The sequence below is a fragment of the Amphibalanus amphitrite genome, unplaced genomic scaffold (assembly GCF_019059575.1).
Source record: "Amphibalanus amphitrite isolate SeventyFive unplaced genomic scaffold, NRLGWU_Aamphi_draft 000114F_arrow, whole genome shotgun sequence".
Taxonomy (NCBI): Eukaryota; Metazoa; Arthropoda; class Thecostraca; order Balanomorpha; family Balanidae; genus Amphibalanus; species Amphibalanus amphitrite.
Genome location: NW_024881609.1, coordinates 334,288 through 343,891, shown reverse-complemented (window position 1 = coordinate 343,891; position 9,604 = coordinate 334,288). Strand labels below are relative to the sequence as shown.

Sequence of the window (9,604 nt, the reverse complement as noted above, 5' to 3'; positions counted from 1 at the left end):
AGAGAGAGAGAGAGAGAGAGAGAGAGAGAGAGAGAGAGAGAGAGAGAGAGAGAGAGAGAGAGAGAGAGAGAGAGAGAGAGAGAGAGAGAGAGAGAGAGAGAGAGAGAGAGAGAGAGAGAGAGAGAGAGAGAGAGAGAGAGAGAGAGAGAGAGAGAGAGAGAGAGAGAGAGAGAGAGAGAGAGAGAGAGAGAGAGAGAGAGAGAGAGGAGAGAGAGAGAGAGAGAGAGAGAGAGAGAGAGAGAGAGAGAGAGAGAGAGAGAGAGAGAGAGAGAGAGAGAGAGAGAGAGAGAGAGAGAGAGAGAGAGAGAGAGAGAGAGAGAGAGAGAGAGAGAGAGAGAGAGAGAGAGAGAGAGAGAGAGAGAGAGAGAGAGAGAGAGAGAGAGAGAGAGAGAGAGAGAGAGAGAGAGAGAGAGAGAGAGAGAGAGAGAGAGAGAGAGAGAGAGAGAGAGAGAGAGAGAGAGAGAGAGAGAGAGAGAGAGAGAGAGAGAGAGAGAGAGAGAGAGAGAGAGAGAGAGAGAGAGAGAGAGAGAGAGAGAGAGAGAGAGAGAGAGAGAGAGAGAGACGACGCTTCGTCTCCTGACTCAGGTCGGTATCGGGTGCTTTCTCTCGACTAGATCCCGATGTTAGAAACATCTCTGTTCAAACAAGGCCGTTACTCGCATAGCGTGCAAGCTTAGAAATGAACAGTAGGTATAATGGGTTGGAAGGATTTCTTATCAAAATCGAAACAGTAGCCTTTACGTCGAGCTTCCGGCCAATATGATGCATTAGTATAACAAGAATGTTTGCGCACTAAACATTGGTACCTCAAGTATCCATAATCAAATTCGTCCAGGCTGGTCCATGAGACTGAAATGCAACGCCTTGTTTTTCGCCTCCAATCATACGCAATTAAATGTGAGTGCTCAGTACTTTGCAAGGAAAATGTTGCATTCGTAGAGAAGCTGTGATAATTCATATCCCCCTTGTAGTTCTTCATGCTTGTTGGCCCTCCGCCTCTCCATCCGGCTGATGAAGGCCCTTCATCCAACTGATCGGTGCAGGATCCAGGTTGTCGTTACTGCATGGCTCTCCCACACTTTCTTCCACACTTTCTCCCACAGTCTTTGCTCGCTCTCCGCCTCCCCCATGCTGACCTGCCCAGCCCTTCTCCTTTCCCAGCAGAATTACTCTAAGTCTACCACCTTCCGATTGTGTACCACCAGCCCCCGTCTCTCTCCGTCGAAGCCGGCGACATCGTGAGACGACGATCGCTCGGTCGGTCGCCATCGAACGCCGCCGATCGACGCAGCGCACCGCGACCATTGTGGCGCACAAAGCTCACTCCAAAAATAATGGCTATTGAGGCGGCGGCCCGATGTCTCATTAGAGCCGAATTTGTATACGGCCCGGGACGAGTGTTGATTTTCGGCGGGCGGGACATTGTGCGGCGCTGGTTCGGCGGAGAGCGGGACATTGTGCGTCGCTGGTTCGGCGGCCGACCGCACGAGTGGGTGCACGTGTCTCCGCCGGGCTGCTCGACATTTTCGGACGGCTCCGGTTCGAGGAGAAGGACTGAACGGACTGGCAGTTCGATTTAAGTGCTATGCGGTTGTCCGAGCCAGCATTGTATTCATGTAGATATTTCGGCCTAGGAAACGCAGCTTTGGGAGCATTCTCTTTTGCTATATAGTTCAAACCCTTTTTACGACGAAGCATTGGGCATATATCTTATCCATTATGACGATTTGAATAGTTGTTGAGTAAAAGTACGCAATACACATGGGTTATGTATTGAAGGAGTTAGATGTTTGAGGCATTCTATACCTAATGTTTTTTTCTTTTACCATTGCTCCCGTCTCTCCATTTATATTGGCAAATCATAATATAAATTCGCAATAGCTGCTATATCGCAGTCTGAAATAAAATAAAATGAATTGAAAGCTCCAGACCCAATTTAATACTGCGGCGAGTGCCGTGCGCCACTGCGCGCCTCGCTGAAGTCAGATTGAACCGTCACAGAAAATTACAATCTTCGTCGCTGCGTTTACAATGACCTCTGCTCGGCTAGTCAAAGGAAAACGCGCGCCCCTGGGCAATTCCGAATCATAGCCACCGCATACGATTAATAGAAAATCAGCAGCCGTCCCGACAAATCGGTGCAAAATTGTTGAGCATGGTGCCTTTGCGTGTGCAGACAACCATACAGACTGGCGGGAACGAACGCTGGGTAAAAGTCGACTGTCGAGCCGTCGGCCGGCCCTGTTCCCCACAGTTTAGCTTTGATCTCCCAACTGCCAATTAGGGTTAGACAAACTATGTTTAATTATGTCTGTTTAATATTGTCTTTCATTAAAGTGCATCAAGTCGGTGCTCGTTGATTTCACTGAACGTTTTGCTCTCTCGTTTGATTTATGCTCATTTGCATAAGTCTGCTGAGAGTGTTTCCCTGGGGAGGGGGGAGGGGAGGGCGCTGTGCTGACGGGCCGGCCGCGCTGGTGACGGTGAGTGACGGGTGGTGACGCTACTGGCGGGTGTCCAGCGGTGAGTGGTGACCGCCTGGTGCCGCTGTGACGTCTGCCATCACACATCCAGGTGAAGAGGGGTCGCGGGGAGGCAGGAGACTGTCGGAGGTCATCTGAGAGCAATCACTTTTACCAGCCGTTTTGTCCGACCAACAGAGGAACGATCATCAAACATATTATATTTACTGTGAAGGACCGGGACCTTTAATTCCTCAAGTTTCCTTCTATCTTTAGAGACAAATCCATGGAAGCGAACGTTTCTTTTTTTTTGGAAACGGCAAAGACAAAGTCCTTATTTTGTTAGACAAACTCAAAACAGCAAACATTTTTAAAATCAATCAGGAACCTATGTGTTGAGCTTCTTGCAAAATAAGTGGTTGAAATCGCTGGAAAAGTTTTGCTTATAAACTTTACCCCTCTGATGCATCTAAGTTTTGCTGTTTCCGAAGAAATCAACTTGTGTTACAGCTTGCAAGCAAGCTCAAATGCGATGGAATTCTGCATTTTTGCTAGTTCTAAAAACCATTGACAACTTTGGTATTCAGAATGCACTTTGAAAACTGGCAACCTTTCATCATGTGAGCCTGCTCACATTGTAAGTGGACTGCGATTGACTGCACTTTGATTCTGTGTGCCGCTAATCGGCGAGTTCCTCTGTGGCGTTTACGTATTGATCTCTGGCGTTCGGTGCGCGGCATACCAACCATGCTGCCCGGACGGCGGCACCGCGATAGGGCCGTGTTTTTCTCTCACAGTACAAATGCCGTATTTGATTGAACTCAACAGCTTCCAGTAGGATCAGGCACCGCAAGCTGTGGCGAGTTATAGGAGATGTGTTGTCGCTCTATTATAAGCATTTGTGACAAGGATCAGCGTCTTTATCTTACGACGACAGATAACTACATATATAGCTCACATAAAAAGTGACGTGCTCCATTTAGGGCATGGAAGGAAAATGCAGATTGTCGCTCTTTTCTGTGTCTATCACTCTTATCTTTTGATATACGAATACCATTCCTTATACCTGGGCTGATACCTATACATACATAGAAAGGTAGCGATGATGTTTTAGGGAGATATTATCCATAAAAGTTCCAATATTTAAAGAAAAACTCGTATTTTGCTTCCTTATGAGTTGCTGTGCAATTCAACGCAAACTAGCTCTTCCGAAATGGTTCAGTTTTCATCCATGTGAGAAAAAAAGCTTCTCAGTTTTGGACGAAACCCAAAGGAGCAAATGCATCCGATGCCCCTTGGATACCCTCCAAAGCCAGAGCACACATTAAAGCAATAAAACATTGTAGCATCTACTTATGCCACACTTGCGGTCACGAAATAATTTTAGTGCTTGCAGGTTCAATAAAAAAAAAAACGGTTACGAGCAGTTAGAAAGAGTATCTTGAATTGGTACCAATATACACATTTCAAACACGGTCCGAAACTTATGATGAAAAAGCAAATATTCTGGTGTTAGGCATGAAAGGTACATAAAAAATGGTTAACCTTATTAAGCGCTTTTTTATTAGGTATACTACAAGGCTGTTGACTAGCCCATGACCAATCTGAACCAGATAAACGTGCAATATTAGCTATTTTATCACGAATAAAAGTGCAAAAAAATGACGCACAACACGATTAAATATGACTAACATTGTCATTTGTCAAAGTGGAGACGATGTTAATCCTGTAAAAATTGTCCTGTCAATTCACAAAAAGGAAAAAAAACAGTTGCTCCTTGTCTCGCTGAACGGGAAGCCAGTATCAAGCAAGGGATGTGTTTTTTCGTTTGTGCGATTCATATTCAAGATACCTTAAAATGGTATTCAGACTCAAAACCTTTGCAGTTTATCTCCAGGGGGGGGGGGGGCACGTGCCTCTGCGGTTTATCTCCAGTAACGATTTTCTTCCTCAAGTGTCCGTTTCTGTTTGCTGTTACCTATAAAGCTGTTGCATTCAACATGCTATCGGTTGTCGGTAATGGAGGACCTCAATTCATCACCTGGCTGATACACTACTCGTATGCCTCATCTAAATACCTGTAAGATTCTTGGCCTCATCAACGCTGGGGTTATGACTTATGACAAGCAAATGCGACAGGAAATTCTTCAATTCTCTCGCGTTACACGCAAAAACAGTTTTGACAATGGATTTTACTGCTTAGTCACCGCCCACCGGAGCATTTCATTTGTGCTAAAAAAACATGATTTCTTGAGTGTCCATCACCTAACAAAATAGTTTCATTTTGGCTATAATTGAGGATATCCTTATCTCATAAGCACCAGGGTCAGCGGCGGTGAGGGTCTACGGTTAGGCACCGGATTCCAAAAACGCAACGCTGCCTGGAATTGGCCCTGGGGGAATACGTCTCCCCAGTCCCGGTTGGCGAATCGAGGTGGTGGTGGTATGAAGGACTGGGACCCCAACCGACCCCCCACGGCACACCTGAGACGGTGAGCCGGCCCTCCCGTCGAGCGCCACCGCTCGGCCGGCCGGCCGGCGAGCGGGCGGTGGGAGGGGCACCGACGCTAGCCCATCCCATTGTTACCTGGGCCCGCCCGTATAGGCCGCTGCCAGCTCGCCGCCCGCGCCGCCCGACGAGCCGAGCCGCCTCCGACCGGCCACAATAGACGCGCACTTGTTGTTCCCATTGGACGGCGTTAAAACCATTGTCTTGAAGACACCTTTGTGATTGGCTGCGGCCGGCGCGGCGCGGCCGCCCATTGGCCAACAATGGCATGACGTCAGCGGACGTCTTGCGCGGAGCGGCGGCGGCGCGGCGCGGCGGCCGGGGCGGCTCGGCGGGCCGACAATAGCCGACCGGCGGGACTCGGCGGGCGGGCGGCGGCCAGTCGCGGGGAGCGCACGGCGGAGCCGGCTGGATCTGTGCGGACGGACGGAGAGCGCCGGCTGTGACCGCCGAGCCAGTGTGCAGGAGGGGAGCTGTCCACTGTTCAGTCTGCGGTGACGAATCGGCGGTCAGCAGCGACCTTCAGACAGGTAAGGGCGGACTGCTGGCGGTGTTTGACGGTTCATGGGATGGGCCGGCCGCCGCGGGCCGGGACGGCCGAACAGGTGGCCACCATACGGCCAGGGACCCGCGACGGGGGACGCACGTGTGGCCACGGCACGGGGACCGGTCTGAGGGACGGACGAACGGACGGGCGGCTTGGACACGCCTATGTGAAGGATCTCGGTACCGATGGGTTGTCGTGCCCGGCCGGTCAGCGATGACCGGTCGCTGACCGGTTTATATTTGGGGACTCACGGGAAGAGGCACAGATGGACGGGCGGACGCACGGCTGGGACAACCCAATGTGTAGGAATTTGGGATCGAAGGGGGTATGTTGTTGTAGTATGTGCCAGTATGTTGTAAAGCAACGAACCGCTCAATGTAGTTCATGAACAATAAACCCAAACTCTGACCCAGGATCCACAGTGTGCCGGGGCAAGTGACTGGGCTGGTGTCGCCAACTGGCCAGTGGCCATGCTGACCGCCGACCCGAGGCCACTGACCACTGGATACTAATGCTGACCACTCACTACTGATTCTGACCACTGACTTTTAACGACTGACCAATGACCAGTGACCACTGACCACTGCCCACTGCCCACTGCCTTCTGCCCTGCACTACTGCGAGTGGACAGAGGAGCCTCAGCTCCGAAGGACTATCATTGCACACACAGTGACGCTTATGAGGGCGTCGGATTTTATGACAACCGTAAACCAACGCGATAGCTGTTGACGCAAAGCAGCATGGTTCAGAGAAGTCTCAAAAGGCCTAATTTGGAATTGACTGCAATGCCTAGTTCACTTTTACTTCCATTTTCGAAGGCTTACCACTGCCTCAATTGCACTTTTCCAGTATGGGATGCGCGGCAGGCCATGTCCTAGCATACGCAACAAACAAACCGCAATTAACTGTGTGCGTTGATAAGGCATGGAAAATGTGTACAATCTGAAGAGCAATATTGCCCTATTGCTATTGCAGTATTATATCCCTTTCGTATGATACGAAATATAATCGTCTGTTTTTTTATCAATGGATTCCCATTTAAAGTCTATGCACTTGTCTAACTTTCCACCATGCATTTCAGTTTTCACCTCTAAGGAAATCCGATCGTTGAATTCGATGGTCACAATGTGTGCTAGCCCTCATTGTTGGGAATGGAAGATCATTCTTGAGGTGTTACGACAATCATGCATGCCTATATATGCTTATATATGTTTTGCGGATTTGACATTCGAGCTGGCACGTCTGAAGTTAAATTGGTAAGCTGTTGTGGGATACTTATTATTTCATTTGAATAACAGTTCGAGATAAGAGATAGGTACCTACTTGAATATATGCTATGCATATCTATAGGCGCGGGAGCCGGGGGGCAGTGGGGGCAGCTTGCCCCCCCCCAACTCTGGGGCCGTGGGGGCGGTGCCCCCACAGCTTTGAGACGGAATACCACACTTTTTTGCAAATGTTTTCTTTTTTGTTGAAAAAGCCGAGGGGTGAAAAATAAGTGGCCTAAAACCGGTGAGAAAACTAGATTTGGGGGTACCCTAGGTTGATCTCGATTATGGTGTGCCCCCCCAGTCGGAAAGTAGTTCCCGCGCCCCTGTGCATATCCCCGTCCCCGGGCCTTCAAACATATCATCAAGTGAAGTTTTACACAATATGTCATTAACTACCTTCATTTAAATACCAAAAATATTAACTTAATCATCGTTTTTTATACAAATTTATGTTGAAGGCTCTGGAAAATCAGATGTGACAAATGTCCAATGATTTGTCCCTCTAATGTAAGACCAAATTAATAACGCAACTTTGTAGACCACACAAACGCACTGGCCAAAGATCATTGCTCGCTCGCCCTCCCCCCTGTGAAAGATAGTTTTACGGGAACAACGCACGGTTGCACTGAATTTTCTGCTCTTGAGAGTGCATGATAGGTACCTATTTTTATTCAATAGTCATACAAATGACTTTAAACCCACCTCGCATATTTTCATCTACATTTGAAAATAAAGCAATACTTTCCAAAGGTGCGACGTGAACTATTATATACCTAACTATTAAGCTTTTTAAATCAAGCAAGGATGCAATGGAAAATGCAAAATAATATGGAATTAAGTTTGTAGCATTGTTTGGAATTTAAATGTCAGCGAGGTGGGGTAGGTATGGGGAAAATGGCTTGCCAGGACAGTGTCTAACATTTTCTTAACGAGGCAACTGTGCGTAAAAACCTCTTCAAATATTATGCAAAACGAGCCGCAAATAATTGGTAGACATTTCACTTATAGGTCAAACACAACATCTTTAAGATCACAATAACTAACAAATCCGTTGGGATGTTTGTTTTTATGAAGAACAGGTGTTTGTTGCATAACGAACACGATGGCAGTGTGCCCCTTCCTTCAGATTGCGAATGCCCATTCAATTAGCAACTGTACACATGTCTAAAAGATAATAACACTCCAATAAATGCACATAAAGGAATTACAATTTCCAAATTCTATTGCCTAAACAGGTGACATAAATTGAAGAGCTTTTCAATAACGTAAGATTAAAAAACAGACAAGAAAAAAATTCAATAAGCTTCATGCACTGAGATCATTCAGCTGTAATACGTGTAATATAGCTGTCGTGCTGCTACGGCTGCTGCATCAATGCTCATTACCAATCCACTTCACGCTTGCAGCGAATTATTAGATCATCATTGAACATTGTGTGGAACTTGCAGGGTCCGGCATACGTTTTGTCCTATAAAGAATGTGCCCTGTAAGTTGCTTTATAAAAGATATCGACTCTTTTTAACGTTCAGTATATTCCCCACGAACAGGGATTTACGCGCAATTGTAATATGGCATGCTGGCAGCCAGGCTGTGCAGCGCAGACGGCTTGATTTTCGACCACGCCCGTTTGAGCTGTATATAGCTGCGGGGCGTCGAGGCTGGCCACCAACTTCTGTTTGTCCAGGTCCTGCTGGACGATAGACCAAAGTTCCTCAATCAATATTTGGTCCGGATTGTAGTCGTTTACATCCCCTTCCTTCAGAAGTCCGGCATGCTCGATTCGCACCCCGCATGGGCCTTGGCAAAGCGTTGAGCTGGTGCGCCGTCCTACATGAAAATGCACGTCGACCTGTCATCTACCATGCGTCGACTCAGAACTGAGCCACTGAAGGCTCTGAGCCTCAGAGAGCTCTTCTAAGAGCGTCTCACGGTCCTGTCTGGAGATGGGATAGCCCTTGCGCGTGAGCTGCTTGGCCAATTTTATCGCCAACTGGCCCTTCTCCCCAGCCGCCTTTTCTAATGCAATTTCTGTCGCGATCAAAATGGTGGGCGAACGCTCGATCTGGAACGATCAGCAACGCTACCAGCAGCCGTATGCTTATCCCACCAGCGGCGGACTGTGCAGGCAGATGTCCCAACTGATCAGCAATGGTCAACGCTCTATCATTGTGGCATAGAGCTTGCCGACTGACTGGTTCAGCTCCCGGGATAGAAATTTCGGACCTTTATTTTGCGACGCGGCCGTTCGGGTGGACAATCTGTCAGAGGCGGCGGAACGTGAGAGTCACCGGGGCACCGTGCCCCCCTTTGATTTTGCCATTTTAACATCAGCCCTATGGGCGTTGCATGGAAAGAATGGGACCAAAAGTCGGCAGTGCCCCCCCCCCCCCTTAATTGAAGGTGTTCCGCCGCTACTGCAATCTGTGTGAAACTTGCCGTAGCTCGGTGAGCCAAGACCCGGGGTCCGTTCTCGACCTAATATGTCTCGCGGCCAAAGACTGTGCGATGCAAGGGTCTTCTGAAGGAAGGAGATGTAGCCGACGCAAACTACCTGTCTTGTAGTTTGCGGGCGTGTGGATAAATATCACGATTTGTAGTGCTCCTGAACATCGATTAGTTATCGAGGCCGGGTTTGTGATAGGAGACTGACCAATGACAATTGATCAATGGATCACGGTTCATGTATTGGCCACTAGTCAATCTGGTAGGACTTATAGCAGCGACTGACGCATCTGTAATCGGTAGTTGGTACAAAGCCTCGCAAACAGATGTAGCACGCGCTCTGCAAATAGAGAATCGGCGTGTCCCACCTCAC

The 9,604-nt window shown here is 48.4% G+C and overlaps 1 protein-coding gene across 1 annotated transcript in view; it reads left to right on the top strand.

The window, feature by feature from the left end:
- Nucleotides 1-5,284: 5,284 nt before the first annotated feature.
- LOC122381126 (transcription factor SOX-5-like) overlaps nucleotides 5,285-9,604 on the top strand; it is a 50,536-nt gene continuing 46,216 nt past the window's right edge. The window contains exon 1 of the mRNA XM_043364959.1: nucleotides 5,285-5,501. The gene's annotated coding sequence lies outside the window, so the exon portion shown is untranslated. The remainder of the gene's footprint in view (nucleotides 5,502-9,604) is intronic.